Here is a 12009-nt window from a genome sequence, read left to right on the forward strand (position 1 = left end):
GTTGATGTTGAGTGTCTGTTACTTGAACTCTGTGAAGCATTTATCTGGGCTGCAATTTATGAGGCTAATAACTCTAATGAACTCATCTCTGCAACAGAGAACTCTGGTCTTCCTTTCCTGTGGCTGTTCTCATAAGAGCCAGTTTCATCATAACGCTTGATAGTTTTTGCGACTGCACTTGAAGAAACTTTCAAAGTTCTTGACATTTTCCATATTGACTGACCTTCATGTTTTAAAGTTTGATGGACTGTCATTTCTCTTTGTTTATTTGAACTGTTCTTGTCATAATATGGACTTGGGCTTTTACCAAAGAGTGCTATCCTCTGTATACCACCCCTACCTTGTCACAACACAACTGATTGGCTAAAACACATTAAGAAGGAAAGAAATTCCACTATTTAACTTTTAACAAGACACACCTGTTAATTGAAATGCATTCCAGGAGACTTCCTCATGAAGCTGGTTGAGAGAATGCCAAGAGTGTGCAAAGCTGTCATCAAGGCATAGGGTGGCTACTTTGAAGAATCTTAAATATATGATTTGTTTAACACTTTTTTGGTTACTTCATGATTCCATATGTGTTATTTCACATTATGTCTTCATTATTATTCTACAATGGAGAAAATAAATCTATATTTTTTGGCAAGCCCGTTAAGAACAAAATCTTATTTCCGATGACTGCCTAATTGTGCGCTGCCCTATGGGACTCCCAATCAAGGCTGGATGTCATACAGCTTGGATTTAGTAGGTGTGTCCAAACTTTTGACTGGTAATATATATTTATATATAGTGCCATATATATATATATTAGTGCCTTGCAAAAGTATTAATCTACGCAAAATACTTTGGAATGTCAAAGTGGAAGAAAAATGCAAAAAAAAAAAAATATTTGCAAATAAAATCATTAAAAATCATACAATGTGATTTTCTGGATTTTTTTTCTCATTTTGTCTGTCACAGTTGAAGTGTACCTATGATGAAAATTACAGGCCTCTCTCATCTTTTTAAGTGGGAGAACTTGCACAATTGGTGGCTGACTAAATACTTTTTTTGCCCCACTGTATATTGCATTTGATCAGTGTATCATTGGGATGCAAAAGTATTTTTTTTCACCTTTGGTGTGTTACCTGTTATGTGGACAATCTCTTCCCTAGGAACCAGATCCAACTGGTTTGGCTCTGTTCCATGATCAATAAAGTCCATGACCCCAAGAAATTCCATGATATTACAGGAAAGAATTATGGCTGGCCTGCCCTCCTTGGGCCAAAGCAGACAATGGAATGACCCCTGGATGTTCATAGCAGGTTCAGTGGCTGCTGAAGAGAGGGCTGTGATAGCACTGATGGACACCCATCCCAAAGGCGAAGTAGAAATATAATTTACTTGATTGTTGCTTGTTCACCTTGTAAGTTAAATTCATCTTTGACGTTTTTTTATGCTGTTATGTTCTTGCTTTCAATAAAAATGTGAGTGTTGACACAGCAATTGATACAGCGATTTTGATGTCCCTTAAATCGCCACTAAAATAATATAACTTGGTGGATTGGCCACTGTGGGTGAAAATCCAGATCTTGAAGAAATGAGTAATATACTTTATGTATTATTATTTAACTACATGTAACATAGTTAAATAATGTAACGTAGTTAAATAAAGCATTTTGGGGCGGCGGGAGCCTAGTGGTTAGAGCGAAAGGTTGCTGGATCAAATCCCCGAGCTGCCAAGGGCTGTTGTTCTACCCCTGAACAAGGCAGTTAACCCACTGTTCCCTGGTAGGCCATCATTGTAAATAAGAATGTGTTCTTAACTGACTTGCCTAGTTAAATAAAGGTTCAATTTTAAAAATAAAACGTACATGTGAGTGAAAATAGTTGCAAGTAGCAATTGTATGCACTTTATGGATTACTGAAACTGCTGCTGAAAGTATTGGCCTGTTATATCACATGCTTCCTCTCGTTTCCATTGCAATTAACACTACATTCTACATTAATGTGGCTGCTACCATGATTGTGGAGAATCTTGAATAAATCCTGAGTAATGATGAGTGAAAAAGTTACAGAGGTATAAATATCATATCCCCCCCAAAAAACACTAACCTCCTTTGTTAATGTAATGGTGAGAGGTTTGCATGTCGGGGATATATATGTGCGTCTGTAACTTTCTCACTCATCATTCACGATTCATTCAGGATTATCCTTAAGCGTGGTAACGTCCACATTAATGTAGAAGTGTTTAGAAACATATTCTATTCTTATTTACAATAAAAGTGACTCCAAAATGACACATTATTTACCATTCATTTCTATTGGACACAAAATCATCTGAAACACAACCAAAACAAACAGCAAATGCATCCAACAGGTTTTTACAGTCACAAGCTTAATGTAGTCATTGCGTGCTAGGAATATGGGACCAAATACTTCATTTTTTTCTACTTTTATACACATAAGTGAATTTGTCCTAATACATTTGGTCCCCTAAAATTGGGGGATAATGTACACTACTATTCAAATGTTTGGGGTCACTTAGAAATGTCCTTGTTTTTAAAAGAAAAGCACATTTTTTTGTCCATTAGAAATACAGTGTAGACATTGTTAATGTTGTAAATGACTATTGTAGCTGGAAACGGCAGATTTTTTAAATAGAATATCTCCATAGGCATACAGAGGTTCATTATCAGCAACCATCACTCCTGTGTTCCAATGGCACGTTGTGTTAGCTAATCCAAGTTTATCATTTTAAAAGGCTAATTGCTCATTAGAAAACCCTTTTGAAATTATGTTAGCACAGCTGAAAACTGTTGTCCTGATTAAAGAAGCAATAAAACTGGCCTTCAGACAAGCTGAGTATCTGGAGCATCCGCATTTGTGGGTTCGATTACAGGTTCAAAATTGCCAGAAACAAATAACTTTCTTTTGAAACTCGTCAGTCTATTCTTGTTCTGAGAAATGAAGGCTATTCCATGCAAGAAATTGCTGAGAAACTGAAGATCTCGTACAACGATGTGTACTCCCTTCACAGAACACTCTAATGTACTTGTCCTCTTGCTCAGTTGTGCACCCGGGCCTCCCACTACTCTTTCTATTTGCTCTAACCAGAATAGAAAGAGTGGTTGGAGGCCCGGGTGCACAACTGAGCAAGAGGACAAGTACATTAGAGTGTCTATTTTGAGAAACAGATGCCTCACAAGTCCTCGACTGGCAGCTTAATTAAATAGTACCTGCAAAACACCAGTCTCAACGTCAACAGTGAAGACGCAACTCCACGATGCTGGCCTTCTAGGCAGAGTTCCTCTGTCCAGTGTTTGTGTTCTTTTGCTCATCTTAATCTTTTCTTTTTATTGGGGTGTCTGAGATATGGCTTTTTCTTTGCAACTCTGCCTAGAAGCCAGCATCCCAGAGTTGCCTCTTCACTGCTGACGTTGAGACTGGTGTTTTCCATCCACAATAGCATGGCTATAGTGGAGTGGGTAGAGAGCTTCAAGTTCCTTGGTGTCCAAATCGTGAAGGACTTAAAATGGCCCACAAACATACGTACAGTCGTGAAGAACGCGTGACAGCGCCTCTTCCCCATTCAGAAGTTGAAAAGGCTTGGCATGGGCCCTCAAATCCTCAAAACGTTCTACAGCTGTACTATTGAGAGCATCTTGACTGGCTGCATCACTGCTTGGTATGGTAATAGCACCACGCTCGATTGCATGGTGCTACAGAGGGTGGTGCGGACAGCCCGGTACATCACTGGAGCTGAGCTCCCTTCCAACCAGGACCTCTATATCAGGAAAGGCCCAGAAAAGTGTTAAAGACTCCAGCCACCCAAGCCACAGACTGTTCTCTCTGCTTCCACGTGGCAAGCGGTGCCGGTGCATCAAGTCTGACACCAAGAGCCTCATGAACAGCTTCTATCCCCAAGTCATAAGACTGCTAAAGAGCTAACAAAATGGCTACATGGATTATCAGAGTTGACCCTTGAATTTTATTTTTGCACTGTCTCTATGCACACTCACAGGTCCCTATACAGTCACGCACACAGACACTCCAACACTCACGCCATCATTTGCTCTCACACATTATTATTATTATTATTATAATATGCACATACATTTATACTGACTCTACAGTCTACTGCTGCTTCTCTGTTTATCATATATCCTGATGCCTAGTCACCTTACCCCTGTATATATCTACCAAAGGAGGTTGGTGTCACCTTAATTGGGGAGGATGGGCTTGTGGTAATGGCTGGAGCACAATAAGTGGAATGGAATCAAACACATGGTGTTTATGTGTTTGATGCCATTCCATTTGCACCATTCCAGACATTATTATGAGCTGTCCTCCCTTCAGCAGCTTCCACTGATTTGATTTATTTAACCAGGAAAGTCAGTTATTAACAAATTCCTATTTACAATGACAGCCTACCCAGGCCAAACTCTAACCCGGACAACACTGGGCCAATTGTGTGCCGCCTTATGGGACTCCCAATCATGGCAGGTTGTGATACAGCCTGGAATTGAACTAGGATCTGTAGTGACACCTCTAGCACTGAGATGCCGTGCCTTTAGACCGCTGCGCCACTCGGTAGCCCAAAGATCTACCTCTATTACTCCAGTATCCCTGCACATTGTAAATATGGTACTGAAGCTGACTGACCCTGTATATATTATTCTTACTTACTTTCTCATGTTTTTCTTATTTCTCGTGTGTTTTTTTCTACCTTATGTTATTTGTTATTACATTGTTATTCCTTTTTTATCGGGTTTAAGCTTTGCAAGAAATGCATTTCCCTGGATTTGTGCATGTGACATTAAAAACTTGAAACGTGTCACTTGCATGTCCATTGATTATTTTTTTTAATATCCACCAGGCGTCGCACTATCATAAAAAAAACATGCTTTCTTATCAGTCCTGTAAAATAATTCGCCTTTGAAGTTACCTAGGTTTGAGTGGTTTATAATAGATCATATTTAACATGTGTGCAGCCAGACCTATACTACCCTGCGTCTTTTCTCACACATACGTATTCTACATTGTTAAATTGCCAGTTGTGTGTTATTTTAGGCCTACCTCATATATTCCCTCTTTATTTAGAACCCCTCCCCTCCGCTTCATTAGCTGTATCACCGCCATCTGACTAGTGAAAGTCAAGTAACGCGTCGTGGGGAAACTCTTTATAGTCTATTCCTTGATTCGAACACTCGCTCAAGCATGGACGCTGCATGCAGAGGAGTGGTGGGGAGTGCGCAGTCGTGAAAAAAAGAAGACAAATACCTCGCCATAAATCGTGGCAAGCCGTCTCATATTTACACACAATCCCCTAGACATAAACATACCAATTTACACGATAAATGTTTACGAAATTAAAAGATTTAAATGTAACCTTTCGGTAATGACAAAAGCCGCAAAAAATACATTTGAGGTAGGCTACGCTAAATTTTTGCCACTGTATGTTATGGTGAAAAAAAAAAGAGAAGGGGGGTGCAGGAGGGAATACGACAGAGGAAAAGGAGGGGAATATAGAGAGGGCAGATCTAGGACCCGTCTAAATTGTTTACCCCTATCGTAATCTTAGCACATGGAGAAAAAACTGACACCAGATCAGTGCACTCTCTGCGGCCCGTTCCACACTACACCAATCGGGACGTACACGATAGAGAGGAAATCGTGTTCCTCGCCAGTCCGTACACGCCACTAGAATTCACTGAACATACTGCGAGAAAAGGAAGGGTGAGAAAAAAGGCTTAGGAGAAAGAGAAGGTGAAAGCAAAGACGGGCTTAAAAATATATTTGGTTGGGAGCGGAGGACGCATTGGCTTCGCAAGGAGAAGATTAGTGATTCAAATAATTCCCTAACATTTTCAATATTCGGCGAAGATAGGAGTATCGTTAGCTAGCTAGCGGAATGTGTAGCTAGCTAATTAGCAAGGAATTAGTGTTTTGTATTTACTTGGTTTACGTGTTCTATTGTGACTATTTTTCTAACGCTAGTAATCGTGTGAAATGTGCACGAGCCACACATGGTCATGGTGTTATGTATTGATTAGACAATAACAATATTGCTAGCGGTACAATACATTTGGCCAAGAAGATCAGCTACAATCAGCTATTTGCACATTCAAGGAATAGCATTACTTATCCCAGAATAGGGAAGAAGTAAAAGGTTTTTAAAAAAATAGCTAGACTTGTAAGTGTAGACTATCTGCCGTCCAATGTTAATGTCGACTGACGTCGCATCCATAATGTTACCCGTTTCTCGGGGAATGATGGACCGGGAAAAGGACATTGATACAGCAACTGGACCCCACGCGAACACGACCGGGGGTCCAGCAGCAATCGTCCGGGGCATGAAACGAGGGGATCCTGAGCAAACAGTTGCAGCTTTGACCGAATTAGCAGGAGCAGAGTGCAAACGGCCAAGGATAGACGGGACGGTGGGTGTTGGTGACATTGGACAGGTAAGGAGTAGAACATCAACAAATGAAGCCACATTGCTGTTTGTTTCCGGTCAATGTGTTGTTTTCATTGAATGCGTGCAACAGTGTAACCCCTGCATTAAACGAGTTCATTTCAATAGCACGCTACGTCTATTGTTTCAAGAACATCAGTGGGTCATGGTTCTGCTGACAGGCAGGCCCGCCTATCAATAGCATGCCTCGTCGCATCAACTGCAGTAAACGAGCGTGCAGTAGAATTACAATCTAGGTACAAAACGTGTCTTGCACATTGTTCTGTGCTCGTGGCAGCTAGACTAACACCATGATTATGGCGGAGGCAAAGGTAATATGATAGCCCACAGCTTCTCGGCAATGACAGTTACGCTACAGCATATATCCGACGATACATAAAGGCCTTTCTTGCATTTACGTGCACTGCAGATATGTACACACGGATATTCCCGCCTTTACCATTATGGTATGTCTTTGTCGTTGGACATCACATCAAAGCCTCCGACACAGGAGGGTACTCGCATTGGGAACAGTAATGTGTGCCAATCCCCCTGGTCTGTGATTGGAGCTAGGTGCTAAAAAGAGGAGAGAGACAGGGGGTTGGGGGAGGGGTCACTATGGGAGAGACAAAGAACAGACCCCTATTCGTGAATAAGGGAGTAGGAAGGAAAGGGGCTTTAGGATACCTTGCCTCTAGCTATGGGCCTCTCCATGACTTGACTGCTGATACAGCATAGCAACAGTACTCTGCTCTTCGGCTAAACAGTGATATTACACGCACATACAGTATCTGTAAGCATAATTGAAAAAAGCTGACATACTGTTTTTGTTTGAGGCAGCAGTCAAACATGGTTCTGGGTCAGCTGTGGATAATTGAATCCTGGGGATTGGGAAAATGTTTCAATTGGTACTGCTGCATACCTATTGCAATGACAAACGGGCAGGCCATGTTCCTCACACCATATAATGGATGAATGGTGATGACAAAAGGTGACGTGTAGATGGTGTGACAATGAGAGGTGCAACAGGATCTCGCTGCCAATCACTGATATTGATCTCCTGCCGTTGTGGGTCAGGCTGGAAATACGCCCACAGGAGAGAGGGAGGAAACAGGAGGATAGAAGGCAGGATTTACAGTATGAGAGAGAACACTTTAACACGAGAGGAGGAGAAAGTTTTAGAAAGATCCTCGATGCAGCTTAGGTTTGACGATAACTAAGGGTAAACATTAGGAAATGACAATGGTGGTGCTTAATGTAATTAGACTGGATTACATCATCCAGTCCTGTCGGTGACATCATGTTCGGTGCTGAGAAGATGAGTTCACTAAATATTTTTGGTGTGTCGATGGGTAGCTATTTGATGTTCATTGCTACCCAGAGGACGGGATGGGTAACAGCCTAAATCATGGCTGACATATTAAATGGGAGAGGAGTGTCCTCTCATCTCCATCCTCTTCTTTTGTTTCCGTCATCCTCCCCCTAAGGCATATTTCCAGATTGCTAATTAACTCCTGGTCCATAGAATTTGAGTGTGCACTGCCTGTGAGACAAACCTCCCCACCCCTGCTCACTGTCTCTACCGTCCAATCTCTCTCTCTGTTTCCCACTATGCAGTATTGATGTGCCCTAGCCTAGTCCAGCCTGATAGTGTACAGTGTGCTCTATATGCCTCCCTCCGGCTCCCCGGGAGCAGATTTATCCTATCGTTGGCAGTAAAGAGGCTTTGTGTCGCGCTAACGAGATCAAAGCTCATTTAGGAGAGGATATTAACCAGACTGATCGCTTCAAGGAGAGGAGAGTAAAAGGGGGAGAGGGTGGGTGAGTGTTGAAGGGGAAACTACGATATAAACAAACCATTAAGATGATACAGTTTTGCACAGGTAAGCTCTAAAGGTGCAATATTCTTTGAAACTATCAGGCTACCAGGAATGTCGACTAGTAATAGCGGGAACATTGGCTGTCATTAAAACCCCAAAGAAAAAAATAGGAGTTATAATGTGCAGCACACTAGTGGACACTCACTAATGGTTGTCACTGAACTTTGAGCGCAATGCAACGGTATCACCCTTGACCTTTCACCCCTTGAGATAAGCACAAAATTATCTTCAAGATGTTGCTCAACAGTGCTCAACCCCCCCCCCCTTTTTTTCCTTTTTTTTTACAGTCCGCCACTCATTTAATCAGATGCAGGGCCTGCCACTTACACTCGCGTGTTAACCCTGGACACTGGTTGTTGTCACCTCCCCTTCTACCCCGCTGCCCCCAAACTGTCATATGTACTTTCATCTCCGCCTGCGAATGTCTCCCTGTCGGTAATGTTGATTCATCCTGTCTTCTTTCTCCTTATTTTTGTCCCCTCTGCTCCTCAGCGTATCACCCTCTGTCCACCCCTCCATCCCTTCTTCCCCATCCCCTCCTCCCTCACCCTCTGTCCACCCCTCCATCCCTTCTTCCCCCTCCTCCCTCACCCTCTGTCCACCCCTCCATCCCTTCTTCCCCATCCCCCTCCTCCCTCACCCTCTGTCCACCCCTCCATCCCTTCTTCCCCCTCCTCCCTCACCCTCTGTCCACCCCTCCATCCCTTCTTCCCCATCCCCCTCCTCCCTCACCATCTGTTGACCTCATGACATTTTGCCCTCCTCCCTCCACTGCTCTCTTTTTCTGCCCATTTGCTCCAACTCTTAACTTCTTGACTTTTCCTCAAATAGAAAGTGGGGGAGAGAAAAACCCAGCAGAGCGACGCCCTTTACTTGAGCATACAGAGAGAAAGTCGCTGTATGAGGTGTGTCTGTACATTTCTGATCCGTAGAGTCTGGAGCCCTGGCCCCCAGAGCAGCCACACCTCATAACTACCCCTCTACTGTAAATGAGTGTAATTAATACCAAAGTAGTTGGTACCCTGTTAAGTTACTGTGTATCTGCATGGAAGAGGGACTGAGTTTCGTTGAGCGTAATAAAAGCTTGAAAAACTTTACAGACAAAGCAGCCCTGATATGCAGACCAAAGCGCCATATGCCCCGCAAAAGAAAGTGTGTGTGTGTTTTAACAATGAGTATCAAGTTCAGACCCCCCCCTCCCCCACCCTTTAAGGAAATATAAGTCACATGACATTCTTGGGGTATGAGTCATTGTCTCCATTTCTTGGTCTCTTCTTTTTGCTGTATTTTCCACTTCTTGTCTTTGTCTTTCTTAATCCCCACATTCTTCCACCCCTGTCTTTCTCTCCTAATTTCCATCTCACTCTCTTGTTCTTTCTTTTCCCTCCATCCCCCATTCGTCTCCCTCCCCCTTTCCTCCAGACAGATTGATTCCAGATGTTACCAAATTCTTCTCCTCTCCCTCCCCCTGTTCTAACCTAAACTCCTCCCTCTTCATCCTGCCTTTCTACTGGAAAAAATCTTTTTTTTTACTGCAACCTTGTTATGGATCATGTGGGGTAGTTCTGGTTTCCAAGTGATGCGCTACATATTTTTTTCCGTCCTGCCGTCCTTTCAAATGTTCAGTGTGTCGCATCTTCATCAGTCTTTGAAGACTACCCGTGTTTTTTACCTCGTGTGTTGCTGAATACAGCACTGTCCGTTCCGCGGCTCTCCCACTTTAATGCGGCGCACTGAGGAGTTTGTTCCCCCAGGGGACTAGGCACGAGGGGGGAATTGGTTCCAGATGAAACAGGAAGTGGAGAGGGGGAGACAAAGAGAGGGCTGTTTTATGTAGGAGAGGTAGACCGGACACTGCTGGACTGAGTAGCATACATCTCACTCCTCTGGCATGGGTCATGTATGCTATAGTCTGTACTGTCCAGACAGCATCAGTCTGTCACTCACTTTTGCTGCTCACGACTTAAACGCTCTCTGTGCCCCGTCAAATGTTGTCCCTCTCTACTTGTTTGGTTGACCTCATTCCCCTTTCCTTCCTCTTTCCCCTCCCTGTTTTTGCTCTGCCACTCCCTCCCTCTACCACCACCATGTCTCATTGTGGCGTGGCTGTGGAGCCCCATCCAGGGTTAGTGTAGTAAGCACAGCTGGCTTTCTGAGAGGGCATCTCTACCGTGCTGTCGCCATGGCATCCTGAAGTCAGGCCTTTCCCATGATTGGTTGAAAAAATTATAGTAGGGAGGGACCAATTCCTCCAGGAAGCAGGTCAGGGCAGAAGCAGGAGGTTACCTCTGTCTGTTTACAATGAAGAGGCCACGACCACCGTTTTACTACATTACACCAGCACTGGCTGCTCACTGAATGGAAGCTAATGCAGATAGTGTATGAATTTAAAATGAGTTGCCGACTCTCGTCTTTTAGCACCAGCACAATGGAAACATATTCACCCTTTTTAACACGCGTAGGATGTTCCACCCTCCTTCCCCTTATTGAAAAGGCCGGAGTCTTGTTACTCTGCCTCTTTTCCCTGCACAGTGTACTGCTAGCATGTCAGACGGGATCGCTGGAATCCTCTCTCCTTACTGTTGTCAATATCATCGTTTGGTTGAACTTTTCCCCTATTGTTATATCCTGCCCCCCTCTCCCCCTTTCTTTTCCCTTCCATTACATTGCAATGAACAATGGCTCTTCTGCCAGGGGGAGAGGGAGGGGCGACAGAAATAATCTAATTAGAAGTAATTACAGATCAATTAACCACAACACTAGATTCTGGGGCATGGACAGGGGAAGGGTGCTCTTTGTTGTTGTTGCGGAGTGCAATTTGTTTTGTCTGCTGAATAAGGACCTGGCCTGGCTGCAGAATGATTCACCAGCTGCTCTCCATGGTTGAGGCAGCGCTCGGGGTCTAAACCAAAAGAGTCATCATGTTAACTTGTATAATCCTTTGTGAAATGTGCCACCTTAAGTTCCCTGCTTCTTCCCTGCACCATACATATTTTCATAAATGTATTGGGCTGTAGGGTATACCGTAACAGATAGGGCTGGGAACTGCCAGGGACCTCACCATACTTAGGTGCCAATATGATATGTATTGCGATTCTCTATGTGTTGCGATTCCAAACATATTGCTCACCCTACGTCTGCTGCAGAGGGATGAGAGCGAGCCATGAGAAAACGGGTTTTAATGAAAGTGCTGAAAACAAGATGGAGAACAAGCTAAGAAGGAGAAATACAAACATAATATTGCAATAATGTCAAAATGACGGCAAAAATGATATCCTTATATCTTACTGTATACATTGTTCCCCCGTCACAAGTAACAGCTAGGCTATTTCTCCTCTGGAGCATATCACGTCGTTAGGGGTGAAGATTGGAGCTGAAAAGTGACTTCACTGCAAAATGTTAAACTCATGTTGAATCACATCACATTTTCCAAACCCTTACCTCTCTCTCTTTCTTTCTTCTTTTTTTTATTTTTTAGAACAACGACCCTTTAACCCCAGGTTTCCTTGGATACCCACCCCACAGCCAGGTAAGAGTAACATCTTACTGAAGTCTCCTTTAATTTAGGTATAATTGATGGATGTATCATGGAGTTTCAGGAAACACGTTATAGTACTAGTATAGTACTTCAGAAGGCCCAACACGAACAGCCTACAGAAACTGACGACATTTTCCACTCTGAATCAATTTGAT

General features: G+C 43.2%; 1 protein-coding gene across 4 annotated transcripts in view; it reads left to right on the plus strand.

Moving 5' to 3' along the window:
* The first annotated feature begins 5517 nt into the window (after nt 1-5517).
* Nucleotides 5518-12009, plus strand: part of LOC124015950 (RNA binding protein fox-1 homolog 2-like) — a 41758-nt gene continuing 35266 nt past the window's right edge. The window contains exons 1-2 of one of the 4 annotated variants that reach the window (XM_046331443.1): nt 5518-6446; nt 11795-11845. The gene's annotated coding sequence lies outside the window, so the exon portion shown is untranslated. The remainder of the gene's footprint in view (nt 6447-11794; nt 11846-12009) is intronic. The other 3 variants (XM_046331442.1, XM_046331444.1, XM_046331441.1) reach the window with 3 other exon arrangements.

The sequence above is a fragment of the Oncorhynchus gorbuscha genome, linkage group LG26 (assembly GCF_021184085.1).
Source record: "Oncorhynchus gorbuscha isolate QuinsamMale2020 ecotype Even-year linkage group LG26, OgorEven_v1.0, whole genome shotgun sequence".
NCBI classification, from domain to species: Eukaryota; Metazoa; Chordata; class Actinopteri; order Salmoniformes; family Salmonidae; genus Oncorhynchus; species Oncorhynchus gorbuscha.